The sequence below is a fragment of the Armigeres subalbatus genome, chromosome 2 (genome assembly GCF_024139115.2).
Source record: "Armigeres subalbatus isolate Guangzhou_Male chromosome 2, GZ_Asu_2, whole genome shotgun sequence".
Taxonomy (NCBI): domain Eukaryota; kingdom Metazoa; phylum Arthropoda; class Insecta; order Diptera; family Culicidae; genus Armigeres; species Armigeres subalbatus.
The window spans coordinates 123,007,140-123,031,556 of NC_085140.1; the positions used below are offsets into that span (position 1 = coordinate 123,007,140).

At 41.6% G+C, this 24,417-nt stretch overlaps 1 protein-coding gene across 5 annotated transcripts in view; it reads right to left on the reverse strand.

The window, feature by feature from the left end:
- Positions 1-24,417, reverse strand: part of LOC134210782 (protein vein) — a 282,155-nt gene that overhangs the window by 55,420 nt on the left and 202,318 nt on the right. The gene's annotated exons all lie outside the window — the stretch shown is intronic.

Genomic DNA, 24,417 nt, shown 5'->3' on the forward strand with positions numbered 1-24,417 from the left:
TAATTGTTACCAGGATGCAGAGAAGAAAAGAATTGTTACCACGATCCCGAAGATCTTCCCGAAGCTAATGGGAAATACTCTTCCTTTTACGATGTGGCACCGGGAAACTACTAAGTTAACTTAAGCAATTGCGGAATCAGCATCAGGGGTGCGAATTCTCAATCTCAGTGACTGAAATTTGTTGGATATTGATACCATTCCCTCTTCACACTCACTTCCTAGCAGTGAAAACTGAAAATGTTTAGCAGCAACAATCAAAGATAAAGTAAACATAAGACCTCTTCTTTCATCGCACACGCAGCCCACAGTATCCATTCAGTTCACTCGCTGGTGCGTGAAGGTGACGGCCCTATATAAATGCATGGGTGAATACTATCACTTGAATGAAAAAGACATGAAATTTGTGCCGAATGATCATCAGCTTCAGCCCGCTGTTGGCAAACCGAGTTGGCTAAGCTATTCCTGCTTTGTCTTTCTGACTGAAAGGCACCGTCATAGGCAAAGAGGAGCAGAGAACAATACAATACAAAAAAATCGCACTCAGTAGGCATTGTTGATAAATTGCACCACTGATCAGCATATCCGCCAAGAGTAAACGGAAGAAGAGAGAAGAATCGTAGGGAGCAGCGAGAGGAAGATCTGATGATTCAGTAGCAAAGGACGTGGTCAGCAGTTTTCTCCTCCATCTTTACCGGACCGCATGTTCTGTCTACACTCAAGACATAGCACGGAAGACCTGAACAAATTGTTCACATTTTGCTTCCAAAGCGGGAAGATTGAAGACTCTAATCCAGTTTGGTTTAACTGTTCAAAATCTGTGCGGCTACTTGGAAGCAGTGGGAATGGGCAACTATCTTTCCAACCAGATCCTCCTGCAGGAGCTTGTGGATAAGTTGCCGGCAAACATAAATTCAACTACATTATCGAAAGCGTTCGAAAGAATCTTGCAATGGCAAATAACTGTTCTTATCGATCAAAACCGTTTACTACTGAATTATCAAGCTGGTTTTCGTAAGGGCCATAGTTGCAAAACTGCTGTGTAACTAGTTCATGATTATTTGGTGTAAGTGCTAGATAGAAGAAGTGTTGATATTTTATTACTTCAGGATTTTATGAAGGCCTACGACAAGGTGCCATATCAAAAGCTTTGTGACAAGCTCATTTCGTTGTTCAACTTCTCTGTCGAAGCAACTGATTTGGTGCAATCTTATACTTAACGCGAAGGAAGCAAACCGTTTTTTTAACGACAAAGCACCAAGAAGTGCTGTTATATAATCTGGCATAGGGCTACTGCTGTTCTCTTGCTTCATCAATGATCTACCTGGTGTGATGGACAATGAATAATTCCTGATAATGCTAGCCGAGGCGGTATACAGCCACGTACACTAACCTTTTTGCCACTGGACAACGAAGGCCAAGAATCTCTAACACCAAATCATTTTTCGATGCTCAGCTCAAGTGGAGTTCGGCAACCAGTTGGTGCACCGGTGGTTACCAGAAAGGCGTTAAGAACGAACTGCAAACAAACTGGACTCGTTTTGGAAACGTTGGATCGCTGAGTATTTGCCAATAATATCTCGGCGGTCAAAATGGATCATCGACGTTCCTGCTATTAAGGAAGGAGCATTGGCCCAGCTAGTTGACGGCAAGATTAGCAATCAACGCGTGGCTCGTACGTATTCGGGAAGACGGCGTAGTACGACAGGCGGATGTGGAGACGTCATCTGGGATACTGAAGCGAATAGTGGTTTGCAACCTGACGATTCTAGATGTTGGTACTCGTGGTGAAACGGATAGCAGTGGAAGTGGAGACGTTGCCGGCAATGAACATGGTGCCAACGAATCAGTGCACAATACCTCCAATACACCCGATTCTTTTTTTACACGGGGGATGCGTTCCGTGTAAAAAAAGTTTTCAGTTCAAAATTTGATAATCCGTGTAAAAAAAGTTTCATGATTTCTCGACGAATCATGCAAAATGGAGCAACTTTGCAAAAATTTTGTATCTCATACAAAATTGTAAAATTGTATCTCATACGGCCGTGTAAAAAAAATCCGTGTAAAAACAGAATCGGGTGTACTAATACCTCGAAAGACGCCATCTTCATTCATTTATTTAGTCTACATCTAAACAGATAACACTGAATCAACAATTTGACGCCACAATTCACGGTTCGAGGTCGCATCTCTCCATCCTCGAATATGCCCCACGCCCGCCAAGTCGTTTTGCACCTGGTCTGCCCAGCTCGCTCACTGCGCTCCACCTCCACGCCGTCTCGTACCTGCCGGATCGGAAGCGAACACCATCTTTGCAGGGTTGCTGTCCGGCATTCTTGCAACATCAGTGGTGATCTGAACTGGTGATCTTCAGGTGTACCGATACGGGAGGCTGTGTTGGAAATAGGTGCTGCGAATGGCCATATTCTTGGAGGCGGCGAAATCAATTTGTCGTAGACTGTTTTCGTTCGTCAGTCGGTGAGCGCTGAACTTCCCAATAGTCGGTCTAAACTCCTCCTCTTGGCCAACCTGAGCGGCAGCTGTCGTACTCACGTTCCAGCTGCGCGTAGATTGCGTCCTTATCATCATCAGTGCTTCCGGAGTGTGGGCTATGGACGTCGATGATGCTGAAGTAGAAGAACCGTCCTTCGTCCTCAACCTGCACATTCTCTCATTAATCGGCCACCACCCGATCACGCGCCTTTGCATGTCGGCCATTACTATGAAAGCTGTTCCCAGCTCGTGTGTGTTGCCGCAGCTCTAGTAGATGGTGTCGATGGACGTAACTCACGTTCGCACCATTGATCCCTCTTGTAATAAGACGAGTTTGTACAATCCCCTTGAATTCCACCACTTAATTATATCTTGACAGATACGTATTTCGACCTCAACAGTAAGGCCGTCTTCAGTGTTTCGTACTTGACTCGACTTGACTGAGTCGAGTCAAGTACGAGACACTGAAGACGGCCTTACTGTTGAGGTCGAAATACGTATCTGTCAAGATACAATTAAGTGGTGGAATTCAAGGGGATTGTACAAACTCGTCTTATGACAAGTAAAGACATTCCACTAAAAAGCTCAACATAATTTTCTTAACATTGATCCCTTCCAACAAACCTCCTGCAGCGCTACGATGCCGAATCCACGGTCCTTGAGCACATCGGCGAGTGTGCGTGTGCTTCCGATGAAGTTGAGAGATTTGCAGTTCCACGAACCGAGTTTCCAATCGCCAGTCCCTTTTCGTCGCATTCTTGCAACATGTCCTGCCCATCGTACCTTTCCAGCTTTAGCTACCTTCTGGATACTGGGTTCGCCTTAGAGTTAGGCGAGCTCGTGGTTCATTCTTCGCCGCCACACGCCGTCATGGTCCTAAGATGGTCCTAAGCACCCGTCTCTCGAATACTCCGAGTGCTAGCAAGCCCTCTTTGAGCATTGTTCATGTTTCATGTCCGTAGAGGACAACCGGTCTTATAAGCGTCTTGTACATGACACATTTGGTGCGGTGGCGAATCTTTTTTGACCGCAGTTTCTTCTGTAGCCCGTAGTAGGCCCGACTTCCACAGATGATGCGCCTTCGTATTTCACGACTAACATTGTTAGCAGCCATTAGCAAGGATCCGAGGTAGACGAATTCCTCGACCACATCGAAGGTATCCCCGTCTATCGTAACACTACTTCCCAGGCGGGCCCTGTCGCACTCGGTTCCGCCCAACTTTTGTTGCTTCTCGTTTCAGGCGGGTCTACAGTTCTGCCACCTTTGCAAATGTTCGGCCGACAATGTCCATGTCATCCGCGAAACAAATAAATTGACTGGATCTGTTGAAAATCGTACCCCAGCTGTTACACCCGGCTCTCCGCATGACACCTTCTAGCGCAATGTTGAACAACAGGCACGAAAGTTCATCACCTTGTCTTAGTCCCTGGCGCGATTCGAACGAACTGGAGTGTTCACCCGAAATCTTCACCCAGTTTTGCACACCATCCACCGTTGCTTTGATCAGTCTGGTAAGCTTCCCAGGGAAGCTGTTCTCGTCCATTATTTTCCATAGCTCTACGCGGTCTATACTGTCGTATGCCACCTTGAAATCAACGAACAGATGGTGCGTTGGGACCTGGTATTCACGGCATTTTGAAGGATTTGCCGTACAGTTCTGGTCCGTTGTCGAGCGGCCGTCAAAGAAGCCGGCTTGATAACTTCCCACGAACTCATTCACTAATGGTAACAGACGACGGAAGATGATCTGGGATATCATTTTTTAGGCGGCATTAAGGATGGTGATCGCTCGAAAGTTCTCATACTCCAGCTTGTCGCCTTTCTTGTAGATGGGGCATATAACCCCTTCCTTCCACTCCACCGGTAGCTGTCCAGTTTCCCAGATTCTGACTATCAATTTGTGCTGGCAAGTGGCTAGCTTTTCCGGGCCCATCTTGATAAGCTCAGCTCCGATACCATCCTTACCAGCTGCTTTATTGGTCTTTAGCTGTTGGATGGCATCTTTAACTTCCTTCAAGGTGGGGGCTGGTTGGTTTCCATCGTCCGCTGAACTGACGTAGTCATCTCCTCCGTTGCCTTGACATTCACTGCCTGTACTCTCAGCGCCATTTAAATGTTCCTCGTAGTGCTGCTTCCACCTTTCGATCACCAAACGTTCGGCCGTCAATATGCTCCCATCCTTATACGGGCACATTTCGGCTCGCGGCACGAAGCCTTTGCGGGATACGTTGAGCTTCTGGTAGAACTTGCGTGTTTCTTGAGAACGGCACAGCTGTTCCATCTCCTCGCACTCCGCTGCTTCCAGGCGGCGTTTCTTCTCCTGAAAAAGAAGAGTCTACTGTCTCCGTTTCCGTCTTTAGCGTTCCACGTTCTTGCGGGTCCCTTGCTGCAGCGCAACCGCCGGCGCTGCGTCCTTCTCCTCCAGAATCTGTCTGCACTCTTCGTCGAATCAATCGTTCCGTCGACTTCGTTCCACATACCCGACGTTGTTCTCCGCTGTGTCGTTAATGGCTGCTTTAACTGTATTCCAGAAGTCCTCAAGAGGGGCCCCATCGAGCTCACCCTCTTCCGGCAACGCTGCCTCGAGATGCTGCGCGTATGCAGTGGCGACATCAGGTTGCTTCAGTCGCTCTAGGTCGTACCGCGGCGGTCGTCGGTACCGTCAATGTTGATGACGGATAGTTTTGGGCGCAGTTTAACCATCACCAGATACTGATCAGAGTCGATGTTAGCGCCACGATATGTCCTGACGTCGATAATGTCGGAGAAATGCCGTCCATCAATCAGAACGCGGTCAATTTGTGATTCTGTCTGCAGTGGTGATCTCCAGTCGTACCGATACGGAAGACTGTGTTGGAAATAGGTGCTGCGAATGGCCATATTCTTGGAGGCGGCAAAATCAATTAGTCGTAGGCCTAGTCGGTCTAAACTCCTCCTCTTGGCCAACCTGAGCGTTCAAATCTCGTATGATGATTTTGACGTCGTGGCTTGGGCAGCTGTCGTACTCACGTTCCAGCTGCGCGTAGAATGCGTCCTTTTCATCATCAGTGCTTCCGGAGTGTGGGCTATGGACGTTGATTATGCTGAAGTTGAAGAACCGGCCTTTGATCCTCAACCTGCACATTCTCTCGTTGATCGGCCACCACCCGATCACGCGCCTTTGCATATCGCCCATCACTATGAAAGCTGTTCCCAGCTCATGTGTGTTGCCGCAGCTCTGGTAGATGGTATGATTACCTCTTAACGTTCGCATCATTGATCCCTTCCAACAAACCTCCTGCAGCGCTACGATGCCGAATCCACGGTCCTTGAGCACATCGGCGAGTATGCGTGTGCTTCCGATGAAGTTGAGAGATGTGCATTTCCATGAACCGAGTTTCCAATCGCTAGTCCCTTTTCGTCGCAGTGGTCTTCGCCGATGGTTCCGGTCCGTACTCTCTTGTCAGTGATGTGGCAAACTGGAATATGCTACCAGCCGAAGTGAAGCGTTCGACATCAGAAGAAATTTTTAGGAGGGACTGCTTAAATTACTGGAATAATTAAACTAATTTATAAATGTAACTTTAATTAAGCGACAAGCGCTTCAGTCTGTCCGCAATATACACCGTCAAGAATCTGGGGCTGGCACAGCAGTCATTTGCTTTCGATTAATTGGCAAAGGAGTTCAAGCACCTGCGACATCTTCCTGTCAAGAGTATCGAGAGGGCTGTTCCTTGTTTTCTTATTGGATTGAGCAACTCGCGCCTGCTTACCACAACGAAGCTTCGTGAAGGAAACGAGTAAGAACCAATCGCTTCAAAGACTCGTATCGGCTCGGTTGTATGTGGTCGCGTACGAGGGGGAGAACAGCAACTCCAACATCGACGAATACAAATTTGTGTTGATACGATCGACCACGACCTGCACGACTACGTAGGTAAGTTTTTTTTTTCGGTCGAGAGCCTTGGAGTGGCCGTCGTTGGACCAACGTTGGGCAGTGAGGAGCAATGAGCCCGTCGGATCCTCAAAAAGACAACAGTACAGACGGAAAGCGTGAAGTTTGAAACCGGATTGTTTTTGGAAGCAAGATTGTTTCGAGTTCCCGGCCGAGCGTCGCCTCGAGAGACGTCTAGAAAAAGATCCACAGCTCTACGACAGCATACGACAGCAGATGGCCGACTACGAAACGAATGGTTACGTTCATATGTGATAACAAAGCAGGAAATGGAAATATTTGGTCCAGCGCGTACCTGGTACCTCCCGCTAGGAGTGGTACACAACCCGAATAAACCTTGGAAGGTACGAGTGATTTGGGATGCGGCAGCGAAAGTAGGCGGAGTGTCGTTAAACACGATGCTTTTCAAGGGTCCTGATCTGTTGACTCCAAAGCTGTCCGTTACGTCCAAGTTCAGAGAACGGAAAGTCGCGTTTTCTGGCGACATACAAGAAATGTTCCTGTAAGTCAAAATCAGAAGGGAAGATAGAAGCGCCCTACTGTTCGTCAACCGGAAGTCTTCAAGCGATCCAATGGTAACGATGGCGTCCGATGTCGCTATTTTCGGGGCGACGTGTCCTCCTGCGCATTCGCAGTATGTGAAAAACCTAAATGCTGCAATCAAGAACAAACATTATGTTGACGATTCTGATAGCATCGATACGGAAGATCAGGCAGTCGAGTCAGCATTGGAGGTGACTGAAGTCCACAAAAAGGCGAGCTTTCACATACGCAACTGGATATCCAACCGTTCATCAATACTGGAAGCAATCGGTTGAGTGAGTCCGCTGCAGGGAATCAATTTTTCTTGGATGCGGTTGCGAAACAAGCGACAAAAGGGAATCAACGACAAAGCTTTGTTTTTGTTAATGACAAAGATCCGACAATTTTTATCAGAAACAAAAAAGAGGACAATTTCGATGCATACTTTTTATCCCGTTATTTTGCATTATCTCTACAGCAAATTTCGGTTTTATGCTATCGTTGTTTCTGCTTTTATGCAAATATTCGAGAATCTAACTCTAATTACGAAAATAGCATCGTATATTCGGAAATATCAGAACATGCAATGGAAATAATTCTTGTCATATTGTGTTCGAGTTCTGATAAAGGCTTGTTGCGAAGTGCGTTTATCAGTAACAAACTCTGTTGATGACAAAGGGTATATTGTTAGGCGTTGCTCGAATATTGATTCCCTGGTCCGCTGTAAAGGACCTTTCTATGAATAGCCAGAATGGTTTCTAACGCGTTCTTGGTATATCTTGGCTCCTAAGTGAGGACCTCTTTTACTTTACGTTCAGAACACGGATGGTAACCTATATCGCTCCGACAAAAAGCAATGTACTGACCAAGATGAATACAGTACTGATTGGAACACCTAGTGGTGTATTCATCTTGGACCTGATTGAGCTTTATTATGAAGATATATGATTCATTGGGGCTAGTAGGTAGTAGGTAGTAGTGTTTGGAGGGCGATGTTTGATTGGGACGAGCGGATCTTAGACGACCCATTAAAACATTGGAAAGAGTAGCTGAAGGTTCTGGAAGAGCTAAACTACGTAAGAATTCCTCGAGGATACTTTTCGAGATATGATCCAGCTTGCTGCGAAGACCTGGAACTAGATATATTTTTCGATGGAAGTGCAGAAGAATACTCCCCTGCAACCTATGTTCGTGTTCGATATCGTGGATGAATACGTTGTGCATTAGTCTCATCTAAGACAAAAGTAGTTCCAATACTGCTTACACCTGCTCCGAGATTAGAATGCCGTAATTGGAGCCCGCTTGTGGAAAGCAATCGTCGACGGTATTTTGGTGGAGATTAAGTATACGTACTTTTGGTGCGACTCTAGTACCGTGATTTCATGGATCCAGTCAGACACTCGTCTATATACGCAATACGTATCTTTCAGAGTCAATGAGATCTTGGGTCTTTGCAAGTCCGATAGCCGATGGATACGTGCTAACTGTTCGGGCAATACAAGTGGTGCATTCTTTAACAACCGACTCGTGTAAGAGGACGGTCCGACGATTGATCTCTCGCATAGCAGCGTCCCAATAAGTCTACACTGACAATAATATAAACTTCATAGGCACTAGTAAAGAGCTTGAAAACGAACTGCGAGACATCAACCTCACCTTGAGTAGCACTTTCACGGACGTTCAGACAAAATGCGTGAGCACACCCATCGCATCAAGATCACATATCCGAGGGGAGGGAATTCCTGTGAAATCTGTGTCTTACGGTTTTTCACCCTTCCACCATTAAAGCCCTATGTAAGATTTTTGGTTTTCAGCCTTCCGTGTTCAGCCTTATGAGTTTTCAGCCTTATGTCGAAGCCAGAGACATTGCGGAACTGTAGGCATGAACCAGCACAAAACATGATACGTTTCGTACATCACATGCCACTGTTTGAAACGATGATTCCATGCTTTTTTTGCATTTTGTGCCTCCTTTTGCCTTCCTCGTACAACAATATTACTCCAAAAATTATAGAAGGCCCGGAGACCCATAGTGTTATATACCGATGGACTCAGCTCGACGAGGTGATGTCTGTATGTGTGTGTATATGTGTATGTGTACAAATTTGGTAGACAAACTTTTTGGAACTTAGTATAACCTGAATTATTCGCAACAAGTTGCATTCTACGGGAAATGCGGTCCCATTGTTTGCCATTGAAAATTAGCCCGATCGGAAATTGCGTTTCTGAATGACTGAAAAATCATTGTTTTATTCAAAAATTCAGATTTTTTAGTAAAATATCAATGATTTCCTTGAAAATTCAATTTCCCGTTTAAATTTCCAAAAGCTGTCCGTTAAAATCTAAAAAGAAAAAAACTTTGAGTAGGTATTCCTGATTTTCCGTTAAAATCCAAATAATTTCTTGAAATGAAATGAAGTTTTCAAAATGGAGAAGGGTCGTTTGGCAGAAAGCCATTTGGCCGATTATGACGTTTGACCGAACAAACCATTTGGCCGAAGCCCATCTAACCTGAAGTTATTTTGCCGAAATGCCTTCTGGTCGAACAGTTCCTTTGGTTGAAAAATCAGTTGGCCGAATAGCTCAATTGGCTGAAAATGCCCTTTGGCCGAAATTGTCGTTTGGCAGAAAAGGCCATTTGGCCGAAATGAACATTTGGCCGAATTTGTCGTTTGTCCACTAATTTTCCGCGGAAGAAGGAATTGAGTTAAGTTTGGCTTAAACCATCGACTTCCTGTTTATAGAGTAGCAGCGATAGTCGTTAGACCACCGAGCTCGTCACAAAAAAGAGCTGTTGCATGACACGTTTTGGTCTCAAAGCATAAATGTCCCCATGTACAAGTTCCCCTAGGGTACTCATGGGATTCCAGAGGTGACTAATAAGATCTAATGTCCTTTACAGATTATCAGAAATTTATTCATTATTATTATATCATAAAAAAGAGCTGTCGCATGATGCGTTTTTGTCTACAAATGAACATTGGAATAAAGAAATATAGCGAATCAGTTGGGAGATCGTCAATTGCGCAACAAATGTCCTTACTTGGTATCTAAGACCAAAAAAATCTTTTCAAGTCATATTTCATATTGACTGTCTTGATAAGAGTGATTCCCATCGTTTTTAAAAATGCTGTTTCTAACAATTGGTTCTCAAATAATTTTCTTAACAAATTGATTCTTGTTTTAATTTCTTTTTTTCGATTCGATTTAACATTTGGCCATAAAGTAATAATTTCCCAACTTGATGTCGTATTTTCAGCACCAAACAACACTTGCACTTTCATAATGTATGCAGCATGCAGCTATTCCAAAAATGCCAAATACGTCCACAACGGCGGCTGACATACGAGGTATAAACATTTCGGTAGAACCGTTGTCGTCCGGTTGCATGCAGCACTAAATCTCACCGCGAATGACCACAATGGCATCAGCGCCCAAACTCAATCAATCAAACGGGTTCGAGCCGATTAGGTACGATGATGGAGGTGGAAGCAGTGGTGCTGATCGATCGGTTACGCGGTGATACATCAAATAAGCGATATTCGGCCACCATAATTTGCAAACAATGATTTGTTTATTTGCCCACATGGTTTTTCGCACGATGGACCGCCAACAACCGCCGCCGCCGCCGTTTCATTTGGAATAATAACGACGAAGACGACGATGAGATTCGGTCGATTTAGTCGATATGGTGCGGTGCTGCTGCTATTAGGAGCGGCGGATCATATCAAAGATCGCTGACTGGCCCTGTTGATGGGTGACGTTTCGGAGCTTTTGTATGAAATTCAAATTTGCTACCGAATTCCATATGTGGAAGGCCCGGGTGCAGCGCAATTCATTGTGTTTGTAAACAAAGCCCTGCGTTCGAGGGAGAACATTCTTCGGTTGACCAATTGCAGGATTTTGGTTTGGAACAATTTGGTGCAGAATTTGATTTGATTTCAAAAGAGATTGACTAACTTTCAATGGTTTTATAAGCGGCACCGTTGGCTTCTTCAACGGAAGAAATCTCTGACATTCAAAAACATGCAGAGTTGTTCGAAATGGTTGTGGTGGCACTTTCCAGATTTCGAACAGTAACTAATTGTGGAATATTCGTGGACGTATCGATTAAGTACGGTAGTAGTAAGCAAGTAAGTTAGTACTCAAATGAGAAGGTAAGTACTAAGTAATAGAACAGGTGAGTCAGTGAAGAAGATATGTAAGTGGGTAAGAAATTATGTAAGTATGAATGTGATAGGTACATATGTAGGTGATTAAGTGAGTAAATTTAAAAAAAAAATAGTTTCGAAAGTAAATAAGTGACGACAGTTTTCCAAAATTGTCCTATGGAGATTTCGAAGAATTTCAAATAAAAATGCCCTACAAATAGAAAATCCTAATTAATTTCCAATGAAAACTAAAAATCCCGTTGAAATTCCAAAGATCAGATGTTACCAACGTTTCTATGCCTTAGCAATTTGTCGCACTGGTTTATTTCAAACTATCTTCCCCTATCATAGTGTGATAGAAGTCGAAACTGTGACAAGTGGAATACACAGAAAATAAAACAACATTTGCCTAGTTTCTCGTTCAATGTTCTCCCCATCGTTGCCTACTCGGCATCGGAGTTCAGATGCTGTTGCCGGTTTAAATTTGTTTTAGGTGGAAGGACTGTTGATTGTGTGATCTGTTTTTTCCGCACTTCGCTGTTTATTTTCACTATTCCGATAGAGAGGAAAGTGTCACGCACGCGACAGCATGTGACCGTAGCTCTTGATAATCCTTTTTCGGTTAATCAGCTGATTAATCAGACGAGTGCCGAGGCATGATTCATTGATCAGCCACTCATTCGATGGAGACGAATGGTCAATTGTTTGGCGTTCATCAGAGGTATATGTTCGAAGCGGAATGCTTGAAAGGTCATCATGAATCGAGTATATCAAATTGTACTCCAATGAAAAAAGTTTCTCAACATTGTTGTAACCATTTGGGACGGATACTGAAGGCGCAATTGCATTTTGTTTATGCAAAATGAACCTTCGTCAATGGAAGTCACAGGGTTAAAAGAGTTTAAATTTCCTAAATGTAATAATTAGCGAACGTACAAACTAGATTCCTAAACGAGCCGTCAGGAATCACGAGTTTTGATAGATAGGTATGTGCGTCTTCTGCCAGATGGATTGTCGAATGGTCGACGCGGGTTGACGTGGGCCACGGTCCCAATCCGGCAAAAGACTCCGTTCGGATCTGTCAGTCGTCGTCTGCGTAATTTCGCGCCATATAGCCGTGTACGTATTTATTCGCTTCAGCGTGCCGTTTTTTCATTCATTTCGCACATCGCTGCTCTGTTTACGAAATCCAACAAGTTCAAAAACCTCATCTAATTTTATTTCATTCTAGCTGCTGCTGTGTCTGCACTTTAGTATGGAAAATTGCGGCTGAAGTGACTCCGAGCAGCAGCGCGTCATAGTAGGCCTGCGAGTCGGTCAATTTCCTGATGAATGATTTTTGGCGAAGACCGTGTGATGAAATACGGAGGGGTGTGGATTTGTTGGTGTTTGCGTAACCTTGTTCCGCTTCCGAGATTCAGAATAGACTGCGAAAATGGAAAGAAACAACTTTGTTCCCAGGCACAAAATATGTAAGTAACAAATGATCGACCTATTCTGTTCTTGGGGAAAAATTAAAGTGGTATATAATTTTCTAAATCATTTGAAGGAAATTTCTAATGGAAACAAATATCCAAAATTTGCTGCAGCTGATTGAACGCTATTGGGCCGATTGTATTTTTTTTTAAGAAAAACATTTCCCGGAATAAACGCTGGTGGGCCCCGATTATGCGTGATTCGATAATTCGTCAAAGGTTGTATGGTTGTATTATTCGGAAAATTGATCTTGCCTCACTTGAACAAATAACGTGATAAATGAGTCGACTCAATAATTTTTAATTTTTAATACTTTGAAGCCAACTTTCCATGTTATCAATTTCCGAATTATTACTATTAAAAACATTTCGGAGTAAGATAAAACAAAACTTTAATTGCATTATCACATTTTAAGTACCCTAGCTGTTCTTCTGATTATCTGTCTGATGCACTTTCGGATTGCAGCAACACCAACTTCAACGCCATCTACTCCGTCACTTATCCAACCTGTTCAAATGTGAAAGCTACGGCTTTCGTCCCTGCCCAAGAGGGATCACATTTTGAAGATAGCAGTATAGCAGTATGTTCCAGCACCAGCGAAAACGGAAGCCCTATTTGCGATTTACACCAACCGGGGTGCACTTGTGATAGCCGTAAGGAAGTCCCCGACCCTCCCGAAACAGTCGCGCCATCCAACTTCAGCAGCCTTTTTCAAGACGCCACCGATTCATGTCATCAGAGTTACCCCGGCCCTGTTCTCGTGGATAGGAAAGGGGTCTTCCGTAATCTCCTCGCAGGAATGTACCCAAGCTGTCCTTCATTGTCTCTGCCTGATGCACCCTTACATTGTAGCAGTACAACATCCAACACCGTCAACTTTGATGTCCACCGGTTTCCTGTCAGTAATAGTACGGATTCAGTCGAAGGCCAACTTAAAATATACTATCAGAACGTTAGAGGCTTACGCACTAAGATTGATGACTTCTTCTTAACTGCTTCGGATGCATTCTACGATGTCATAGTCCTTACAGAGACATGGCTTGATGACCGCATTTTGTCTACGCAACTGTTCGATACCTCGTATACAGTTTTTCGAAATGATCGCAACCAATGAAACAGCACTAAATCAAGAGGCGGCGGCGTCCTAATTGCCGTATCGACGCGTTTAAGTTGTTGCATAGATCCTACACCGGTCTGTGACTCCCTCGAACAACTATGGATCAGGATTAAAATGCCCAATGGTACTGCTAGCATCGGAGTTCTTTACCTACCGCCAGACCGGCGAACAAATGTCACTGATATTAACAATCATGTCGAATCTATTCGGGCAATTCATTCAGATTTGGATGAATTGGACGTCGCAATTCAGCTTGGAGATTACAATCATTCCAATCTGGTTTGGTCTACTGCGCCGAATACGTTCCCGGTCTTGGATGTGCAGCAATCGTACTTCCCGCCCTCTACCTCAATTTTGTTAGACGGATTCAGTTTAAACGGCCTTACGCAAATCAACCCGATTGCTAATCACAATTCAAGACAAAATTTTCAAAACGACTTATCTGCTTTTGTAAACAAAGATTCAAACGACGATTTGACGAATCTGATAGCTCTCCCACGCAAACCAACGCCATGAATAGGTAGGTGAAGGACTCCGCTACCTTTTGATGGTGTTGGTTTGCGTGGGAAAGCTATCAGATTCGTCAAATCGTCGTTTGAATCTTTGTTTACAAAAGCAGATAAGTCGTTTTGAAAATTTTGTCTTGAATTCTCGTATACTTGACTTGGTTCTAGTCAATGACAACATCAAGAGTGAATCTTCTGTTTTTAATGCTACGGAGCCTTTGATCGACCTCGATCTGAACCATCCGGCCCTTGAGATCACCATTCAACTGAAACTCCCAACGGTATACGATGATGTCGCGGATGTACATAGCCTGGATTTTCATCGCGCCGATTACACTACTTTGTGTGAGACAATCTCTGCCATTGAATGACGCGCTCTTGGTACGGCAACTTGCGTGGATGACGCAGTGGATTACTTCAACGAGCAGGTGAATCAAGCCATCCTTGACTGCGTTCCTCTCCGTCGACCTGTCCCTAAACCACCATGGTCGAATTCCCGATTGTGTCAGTTGAAACGAGCGAGGTCAAAAGCTTTACGTAGTTACTGTCGATCTCGTTGTCCATTCTTGAAGCGGGTTTTCACTCAGGCGAGTAACAGTTATCGTCTGTACAACCGTTTTCTCTACAAGCGATACGTGATCCGTACACAGTCCAACCTCCGTAGGAACCCGAAGCAGTTTTGGTCTTTCGTTAATTCCAAAAGGAAAGGAAATGGATTGCCGGTGGAAATGCACCTTAAGGACAAGTCCGCCAGTACGCTGCAGGGTAAATGCAACCTGTTCGTGGAACATTTCAAGACTGCATTCAACGGTTCTGTGGCATCGCAATCGCAAATAATCGCAGCACTTCATGACACTCCTAGGAATACGGTTGAGTTAAGTTGCTTCGAAATCTCTACGCATCTTGTTAAAGCAGCAATCGATAAATTGAAACAGAATTCTTGCCTGTGTATTAAAAAATGCGCTGATGCTTTTGTATATCCACTCACTGTTATATTCAATAATTCCTTGGCGCAACGTAAATTCCCTACTTGTTGGAAATCATCGGTTATGTTCCCTGTCCATAAGAAAGGTGACAAGGCAGACATTCAAAACTATCGTGGCATTACTTCGCTGTGTGCTAGCTCGAAGGTGTTCGAGATTATTATAAATGATGCTCTGTTTGTTAGTTGCCGGCGTTACATTTCCTCTTATCAACACGGATTCTTTCAAAAGAGATCTGTTTCAACGAACTTAGTTCAATTCCTTTCCACATGCCTACGTAGCATGGATTCTGGTGCTCAGATTGATGCTGTCTATACGGACCTCAAAGCAGCCTTTGATCGTGTTGACCATTGAATATTACTAGCTAGATTGGAGAAAATTGGCGTTTCCCCCGCATTTGTCTCATGGTTAAGATCGTACCTGTCTAATCGCACACTGTGTGTCAAAAAAGGAACTGAACAGTCTGAAACGTTTTGTAACATTTCCGGAGTTCCTCAAGGAAGTACTCTGGGCACATTGCTTTTTGTGCTATTCATAAATGAAATCGATATATTGTTGCCACCCGAATGCCGATCGTTTTTCGCAGACGATGTCAAGATCTACATGATAATTAAGAGTCTACAAGATTGCATGGAGCTTCAGAAGATGGTAGATTGTTTTGTAATGTGGTGTTCCAGAAACTTCATGACAGTTAGCATTGCTAAATGCAGTATCATCTCGTTTCATCGAAAGATCAAACCATTTGTCTTTGACTATACCATCGCAGACCAGCCGTTGCAAAGAGTAACGCAAGTACGAGACTTGGGCGTTATGCTGGATAGTGGCCTCACATTTCGAGTCCACTACTCTGATGCAATTTCTAAAGCAAATAGACAGCTTGGATTTATACTCAAAATTTCTTCAGAATTCCATGATCCATTCTGCCTGCGATCACTGTATTGCTCCATTTTGGAGTCAAGTGTGGTTTCCTGGTGTCCATACCACGCCAACTGGATTGCTAGGATCGAATCAGTTCAGAAAAAATCTTACGATATGCTCTGCGCTTCCTCCCGTGGAATGGTGCCACAAACCTGGCTCCATATGAAGAACGTTGCCAACTTCTTGGACTACAAACACTAGAACGACGACGATCCATCGCTCAAGCTGTATTTGTGGCAAAAATTTTAAAAGGAGAAATTGACGCCCCATCTGTTCTAACTGAGATCAATATTTACGCTCCTACAAGAATTCTACGCCAGCGGAATTTCCTCCACCTTGAAACGCGAAACGTTGAGTATGGTCAACATGATCCTATTAGATTTATGTGTAGTATTTTCAATGACGTTTTTGAACTGTTTGATTTCAACTTAACCACGCGGACCTTTCAAGAACGACTCTCATTAAGATGATAACTATTTTCTAAGCATAATTTTTATTTCTTAAGGCGTTTTTGTTGTATGTTTTAGTTAGTTAGTATATTAAGCCCGAACAATTGACAAGACCACCAAAGTGTCAGATGAATGTATACAAATAAACAAAGAAACAAAGAATAAACAAAGTAATTTTATTCCTTTTATTCTCTTCTCTTTCTTTTTCCTCTGCCTCTACTTACTTCCGTTTTCTATTTTCTTTCACCCATTAGCCTTGTATCTCCTTACTTTTTATCTGCTTTCTTCCTTCAACCTTCTTCCTTTATTCTATTTTCTCTTTCTTCATATTTCTTCCTATTTATCTCACAGTGAGAAGCAAGAAGATAGAAATGAGAAATGAGATGTCATTTTGGAATTCTCGCTTCCTGATTCTGGATGAAAAAATCAGATCAAAAAAGTTTGTTTTCGCGATGCTCATGTGTTGCATTTGTAATTCTCAACCTTAAAAATCGTCTGATTGCTTGGGTTTGTTGTTTGATTGGAAAAATTTCGAGATGATTTGGTCACAAAGCACACTGCCAAAAATATCTATATAAAATATATGTATCGCCTTTATAATTTTTTGCAATAGCTCCATCCTAATATAATCGATATAGAATCACACATAAATTAAATAATTGCTAGTTCGAGACCACACATAAAGATTATTCGGATATATATTTTATTGGTAGTTCGCGTGGAGAATGGTTATGTGTGTGCTGATATACATCATAAGTTAAATCTATGGATTTTTTCCAATAAATATGTGTGGATTTTTAGTAGTGTATGAAAGCGATCATCGCTTCAACGGCGTTGAAGTCGCTTACATGTTAGCATGATTGCATGTTTAGATAAGTTAAAATACTATAATCTAAGGTAATATGATATCTGAATGTCCTCATGGGGTTTTTTCTGGAAAAAAAATGGGCCTTCGATGGGACAAGATAGGCATAAAAGCATATGGGGGTGCATGGTCAATTTGTGCGATGATTCATCTTGTGACTACACTTTTATGAAAATTTTATCGCATCTGTTTTATTAAATACCGCCAACGGGGGTGTCATTGTGCCAAAATGGGGTATGCTCCAAGTAAATGTTACAAAGCTCTAGTAGTTAACATTGGAATCAAGTTTTAATTAGTTTGGTACAAGCTTGAATAATAAATTTACCGCTGTGTGGGGAAAAATAATGAATTATGGAAATTCTTCAAAGTTATATGTTGTTTTAAATTGGCCCATTCTCACCCCTCACAGGGGGTGACATTGGGCCAAGTGAAATAGTTCAGCGGTGACGATGAAACGATTCAATCGTTCATTCAAAATAATTGCCTACATTACGGCCCTTACCAACTATGTAAGGCAAATCAACTGAAGGCTTGGCCCAATCTCACCCCTTTTTTGCGTGCATTGCTCGTTGCTACGAAAAACCAGAACCGTTATATAAATATTATTAAAATTCGATAAAACAACAACAGATTATCGTTACATGATAACCAGGTATCCATCGATCTAAAAACCAGTTATGTAATAGATTTGTGGGGCACTACTGACACTATTTTAATACGGGTTCATTCGCTCAATAGTTTTACATTCAAATTCCAAGCATTATCGTACGAGCATAATTAGTTCTTGAAATTTGTTTTGTGATTTCATAGACGTGAAATTTAATATAATTTCGAACCGTTTGAAGTTTTCAGTTTTCTGAGATATTAGGAGTGGAAACATTTTTCGTTTTTGGCCCAATCTTACCCCCTAGGCCCAATGTCACGCCGAACGACGGTATATGAACAAGTGTGCAAGCAATTTGGAACTTGTGTTAAGAGAAACCTGAACGTAATTGCATGTTGGGAATAGAGTTTCCATTTCCCCGCCATTTTCGTTGTCCCGGGATTCGGGATGAACTTGTGCATATATCCCGGGAAATCCCGGGATCCCGGGATTTTCGATGGTTCCTTATAAAACTTATTTTTTGATTTAAAAACGATTTGATTCAATGTTCAGGGGTAAATTTCATATTTCAAAGGTGTTTTCATATTTCAAGGTCAGATAATACAGAGTACAAATTGAAACTCAATTCAATTCTAATTTGAGTCGATTCTTTCGAGAAAAAAAAAACGACTTCAAGAACCACTTGTCAACCTAGGTAAATTATTATACCTACGCATAGTATAAATAGTGTAAGCTGCGATCATTTTCTTCAAGTCGAGTCAAGCACGAGACACTGAAGACGGCCTTACTGTTGAGGTCGAAATACGTATCTGTCAAGATACAATTAAGTGGTGGAATTCAATGTACAAACTCGTCTTATGACAAGGGAAGACATTCCACTAAAAATCTCAAAATAATTTTCTTGACTTCAAGAAGCAAATAATATTCACGGTTTTCTTGAAAGGTAGAGTACCCTTTTGGAATATATGATCGCCGAGTCCGAGAAGAAGGGTTCGCTGGCGGTAGAAGTCGGCTTAACTGTTTGCATTGTTTTGAATATGCATTGCGTTTAAACAGTTGCTGGGATTGTATTCAATACCCTAGTGACGAAAGATGGAAGATGCGCAGTAGAATCGTACTGGGCCCATAACCTACTGGAAATATTGTATAAACACAATACTAGAGTATCTTTCAACCCATGACAGGCTACTAATTGATACTTTTCCTCAGAGCTGCAGCTCTTCCTAATCTGGTGGGGTTTCGGTCACCGTAAAACTTTATGTTTTCCGGTTTGTTGATTTTTATCGGTGATAAAAAGTATGATTTGGTTAGGCTGACGAATTTTGTCCTCACTGTTGGTCATAAAATAATCGTTTAACTGGGTGTTTTGCATCTTGAAAACAGAAGTTTTGTTAATCATACTAAATTAAACAGTCGAAAGTCATGGGAACTTTCGCTAGCTTGTTAGTTGGTCAGTAGGATTCCAAGCGAAGCTTTGGTCAGGAGCTGGTCAGCAGCAAGAACCAACAAAATACGGCAGAGCATCGGGGTCGGACCACTTGTACTGGCACATGTGCTGGAAAGTTTGTTGTACGAACGTCGATTGGAAGGACATGAATTGGATCAAGAATTGTTTTGGAGGCAAGAAGCTCAGGAAGACTGACTCAATGTTGGGCGGCGCGAGGAGATTAGCAAGGCGAATATCAGCTAGTGTACACAACCTCGCTGTAGACGGGAGATGGGTAAGAAGCAGGCGCCAAATAGATGTAGCTGATCTTGTACTGTAGATACTTGTCGTAAAATTAATAGAAAGCTGTAGCTTCTGGAAAAAGTATCAGTCAGTAGCCCTCCATTGAGTGGTATAGGGGAATCTAATATTATTTGTGATGGTGTTCTATTAACTATCTCCGATATTTACATGTCTGTTCTTTTCTTACTAATTTAATGATAAGATGATACCGATTGTGCATCCCAAAGAACCTTGGCCGTATACATGCCTGAGTCTACCAAATAAACGAACTTGAAAAAAAATCATGTCTGATGGGAGGTATAAAAATATAATATGAGTTTATCACCTAAGTTGGGTTTCGCGTTCAAAACAAATAACTTTTGTAAGAAGAAAAATTACACTAAAATTACAAATTACGCGAACCGGAAATGAAACAGCATTTTTTGTCCCGGGTATCTCGGGATTTCAAAAATAATATCCCGGGAATCGGGAAATCCCGAATATTCCTAAATCCCGGGATTTTTTGGGATGGAAACTCTAGTTGGGAAGTACATGTTCTTGGTTAACATGTTGAATACTGCGATCTGGAATCATGATTTCAAATAGCAGGTTCTCGGGCGTCTTCTAAGCGATTTCAAATATTCTTTCACGATTGTCTTATCCACCTTGCCTTATCTAGTTTCCAGTAGTTTGCTAGTTTGTCATGTTTCTAGGGATCCGAAATGTAGAAAATTTCGTGTTACTAAATTCAATATGAGTAAAATTTACCGATTCAGAAGAACTTCATAAGGGGCTGTCCACAAACCACGTAGACCGAAATTTCACCTTTTCAAACCCCCCCGTCCCCCCTAGTAGACTTTCGTAGACTTTTCCGAAACCCCTCCCCCCTCCCCTTGAAGTCTACGTAGACTTTTCCAAATTTTACAAAACATCATATGTGATTGGAAAAATATGGAAATCAACCACATTTCAAGCAATTCAGCTATTCAGATCCATTTCCATGTGAACATTACAATAAAACTCGAATTTCAAACAAAACTAAATCAAACTGAAAAATTCAACAAAACAAAAATCATTTTGAAAGGAAATCAAATTTAATCCTCTGTCCATAGCTTCGGAAATCAAATTTCAAAGCCAAGTAATTTAATTTCTGTTGCATTCAATTTCTCCTAGAGGTGTGCGCCACCATCGCCGACACTTTTGCATCGGCGCGCCACTGCTTAAAATCTGTCACGCATCTGTCCTATAATTTTGAACGCTGGTTCAAATTTGTGAAAACCGAAGAATTTTCAGAATTTCGAGAAATTTAGAGTTGAAATTCCGAGAATGTCAAGTTTACATTCCAATAATTTTTGCGTGGAAATTTCGTAAAAATTTCCCAATTGCTAACCTTGAAAGCTTCCAGGTAATACTCCAAATAGCTCTCCGTGATAATTCCGATGCTTTTCTTGAAAATTTCATGCAATATCCCGCTGAATAATCGTCTGTTGAAATCCCAAGAATATTCTTCTAAATTTCAAAAGTTATCCCGTTAAAAAACCGAGTATTTTACCGTCAAAATGTAGAATTATTTCCCGAGGCAATTTTAAGTTTAAACGGACATTCTGATATATTTCCTGTTGAAATTTAGGAATTGTTTTTCTACTCTATTTTTTAAATTCATCTCGCATTTTTTCTTGCAAAGAATTTTCTGAATAATATTCGGTGGAAATAATGAAGAATTTTTAGTTAAAATTTTTGATAATTTCTCGTAAAAAAATCGAATAAATTTTCATGAAAATTACAAAAGCTTTTTTACAAAAACTGCATACAATTTTTTGTTGTGGAAACTCAAACAGATTTCGGTGGCGAATTCAAATAATTTCTCGTGGAAGTTTTCAACAATTTATTTAGAAATTCCTTCCCATCGATAATTCCAAAGAATTTGCATTAGAACTGCCGAAAAAAAATACGATGTATTATCCACGGGAATTTCGAAGAATTTCCGAAATTAACGAAATTAACGGGGACTTCCCATAAAATCTCCAGTGTATATGTTGAAGGTTTTCTCACGGAAATTTCGGAGAATCTCCTTTACAAGTTCTAAAGAATATGTTTTGGGTATTCCAAAGACTTTTTCTTGGATGTTCCAAAATGTTTTTTTTTTGTAAATTCAAAAAAAAAATCCATTGTAGTTCGACATAATTTGATTTCCATAGTTTCCAAAGAAGTGTCTGCCGACAATAAGAAAAATCTAGTAGAATCTGCAATAAAATACAAGTGAAGATTTTGAAATTTTTTCGAATGTTTTTATAGAATACTTTGGAGAATTTTCCTGCTCAACACAGAAGAATTTCCTGGTGAAATCCATGACTTTTATTTTAGTGAAATTCATTACATTTTTAAGGAGAAAAAAAAAACGGAAAATCCTAAACAAAATTCAACGATTGAACTTCGCACAAAGCTGCTGTATAATTTGTTTAAAAAAATAAAAAGTCTACGTAGCCTTTTAGTAAGCCCCCCGTCCCCCTTCGTAGACTATCGTAGACTTTTTCAACCCCCCTCAAGAGTCTACGTGGTTTATGGAAAGCCCCTAACGGAAATCAACCCAGCTTGTCCCTGCAAGCCCCTAAAACCCTTGCATATTATGTGCAGTTCAAATAAGTTTGATGCAGATGTTCTAGGTTCTCCAAATTGTAATGTAATTCAGATAAATTGGTCTACACGGTCAACTACGCCTGGTATCTAACGGAATCAACTCAGAATGTCCATACAAGTCTCTCGATCCCTTGCGTATTATCTGCAATTTAGATTCGTTTGATGCAGATGTTCTAGATTCTCCAAATTATTCTGGTGTTCAGATCATTTGGTCAACAAGGTCAACTACGCCTGGCATCCAATTGGAATCAACCCAGCATGGTCATACAAGTCCTGCAGATGTTCTAGACTTTCCAAATTATTCTGGAGCTTAAATCCGCCTGTTATCAAACCAAAATCAACCCAGCATATCCATACATGTCGCTAGAGCCCTTGCGTATTATGTGCAGTTCAAAATAGTTTGATGCAGATGTTCTAAGTTCTCCAAATTGTTCTGGAGCTAAGAGGAATTGGTATAGCAATTCAATTACGCCTGGTATCAAACCGAAATCGGCGCTACACATAACCCGGGCAGAAGCCATAAACAGCACAACAAAACATGACATGGACTTGATTGATATAAGAGATAAAAGATCAGACGACAATATAAAAAATTTGCACTGAAATATAATTTTAACATCAGTATATGCTATGGATAAGAACAAACTAATGGCTTAAGAAGTGCCATGATATTGATCACTTCTTAAAATTATCATAACTTGATCTCCTCATGATATTTCAGTGCAAAATATTGATATTGTCGTCTGATCTTTTATCTCTTATATCAATATTCGGATAATCATAGTGTTTTACTGTACTTGTCCAAAACTGTTTGTTATTCATGCTGGGTTGATCTCGGTTGGAACCCAGCTGTTGTTGACCTTGTAGACCAATTAATCTAAATTCCAGAACAATTAGGAGAATAGAACATCTGCATCAAACTAATTTGGACTGCACATAATATCCAAGGGCTTTACTGCCCATACATTCATAACAGTCCCATGAAGATAGATCGATACATTTTACTCATATTGAATTTGGTAAATCGATATTTTCTATATTTCAAATGATAGTATCCGTACACCAGCTGATCTAGCAAAAAAAAATAAAATAGGGTCCCTAGAAATATAACAAAATAGCAAACTACAGGAAACTAGATAAGGTGGTAAAGGCAACCATGAAATAATTGAGAAAATCGCTTAGAAGACGACCGGGAGCCTGCTGTTTGAAATCATGATTCTAAAGATTTCTTGATCGCAGTATTCGACATGTTATACAAATGCTTGCACACTTGTTCATTTATTTAATAAAATGGATGTGATAAAATTTGAATAAAGAGTTTAGTCACAAGATGAATCATGGCACAAATGTACCATGCGTCTCCACATGCTTTCAAACTTACATGCTGCTGAACAGTTTTCAAAATCCCTACCTATGGTTTCCCCTGGGAGACCCATTTTTGCCCGAAAACCATGGGGACATTCAGGTATCGTAATAACTTAGATCAGCGTAATAACTAAGTGTTTTAACTTATCTGAATGCAAGTGACTTCAACGCCGTTAAAGCGGTGATACCTTTCCTACTTTGTGACCAAATAATCTCGAAACGGAACTGTATAGGCCTTGTGGAAAACAGGGACGGCATCTTGCTTCAGTACGATTTCAGCTTCATAACCTACAATGCACTCAGCAAGATTTCGAGAAACAACATTTGGAAATTGCCGATTGATGCTCTCTAGACTCATCAGACTGTTCACTGATTGGATTTGAGACGTACCTGAATCAAATGATTTTCTCCCCTCTGGGACTAGACTATCAAGCCAAGGCCGACCAATCAACGGCATCTTGGAAACTGACGACTTATTGCACTCACAAATAATTAAATCTAACTCCAATACACGTGTGTTACATGGTAGTCTAACTCTAACCTTAATCTGACCACTTAGCTGGATCTAATCTCCTGTGAGAGTCACAAACGTTTTGAGGCACTTTTGTACTGGAATTTCACTGAATAGCGATAAATACCTTTCTAGTGGCATGACAGACGCACTAGCTCCTGTGTCGATTTCCATTACGAC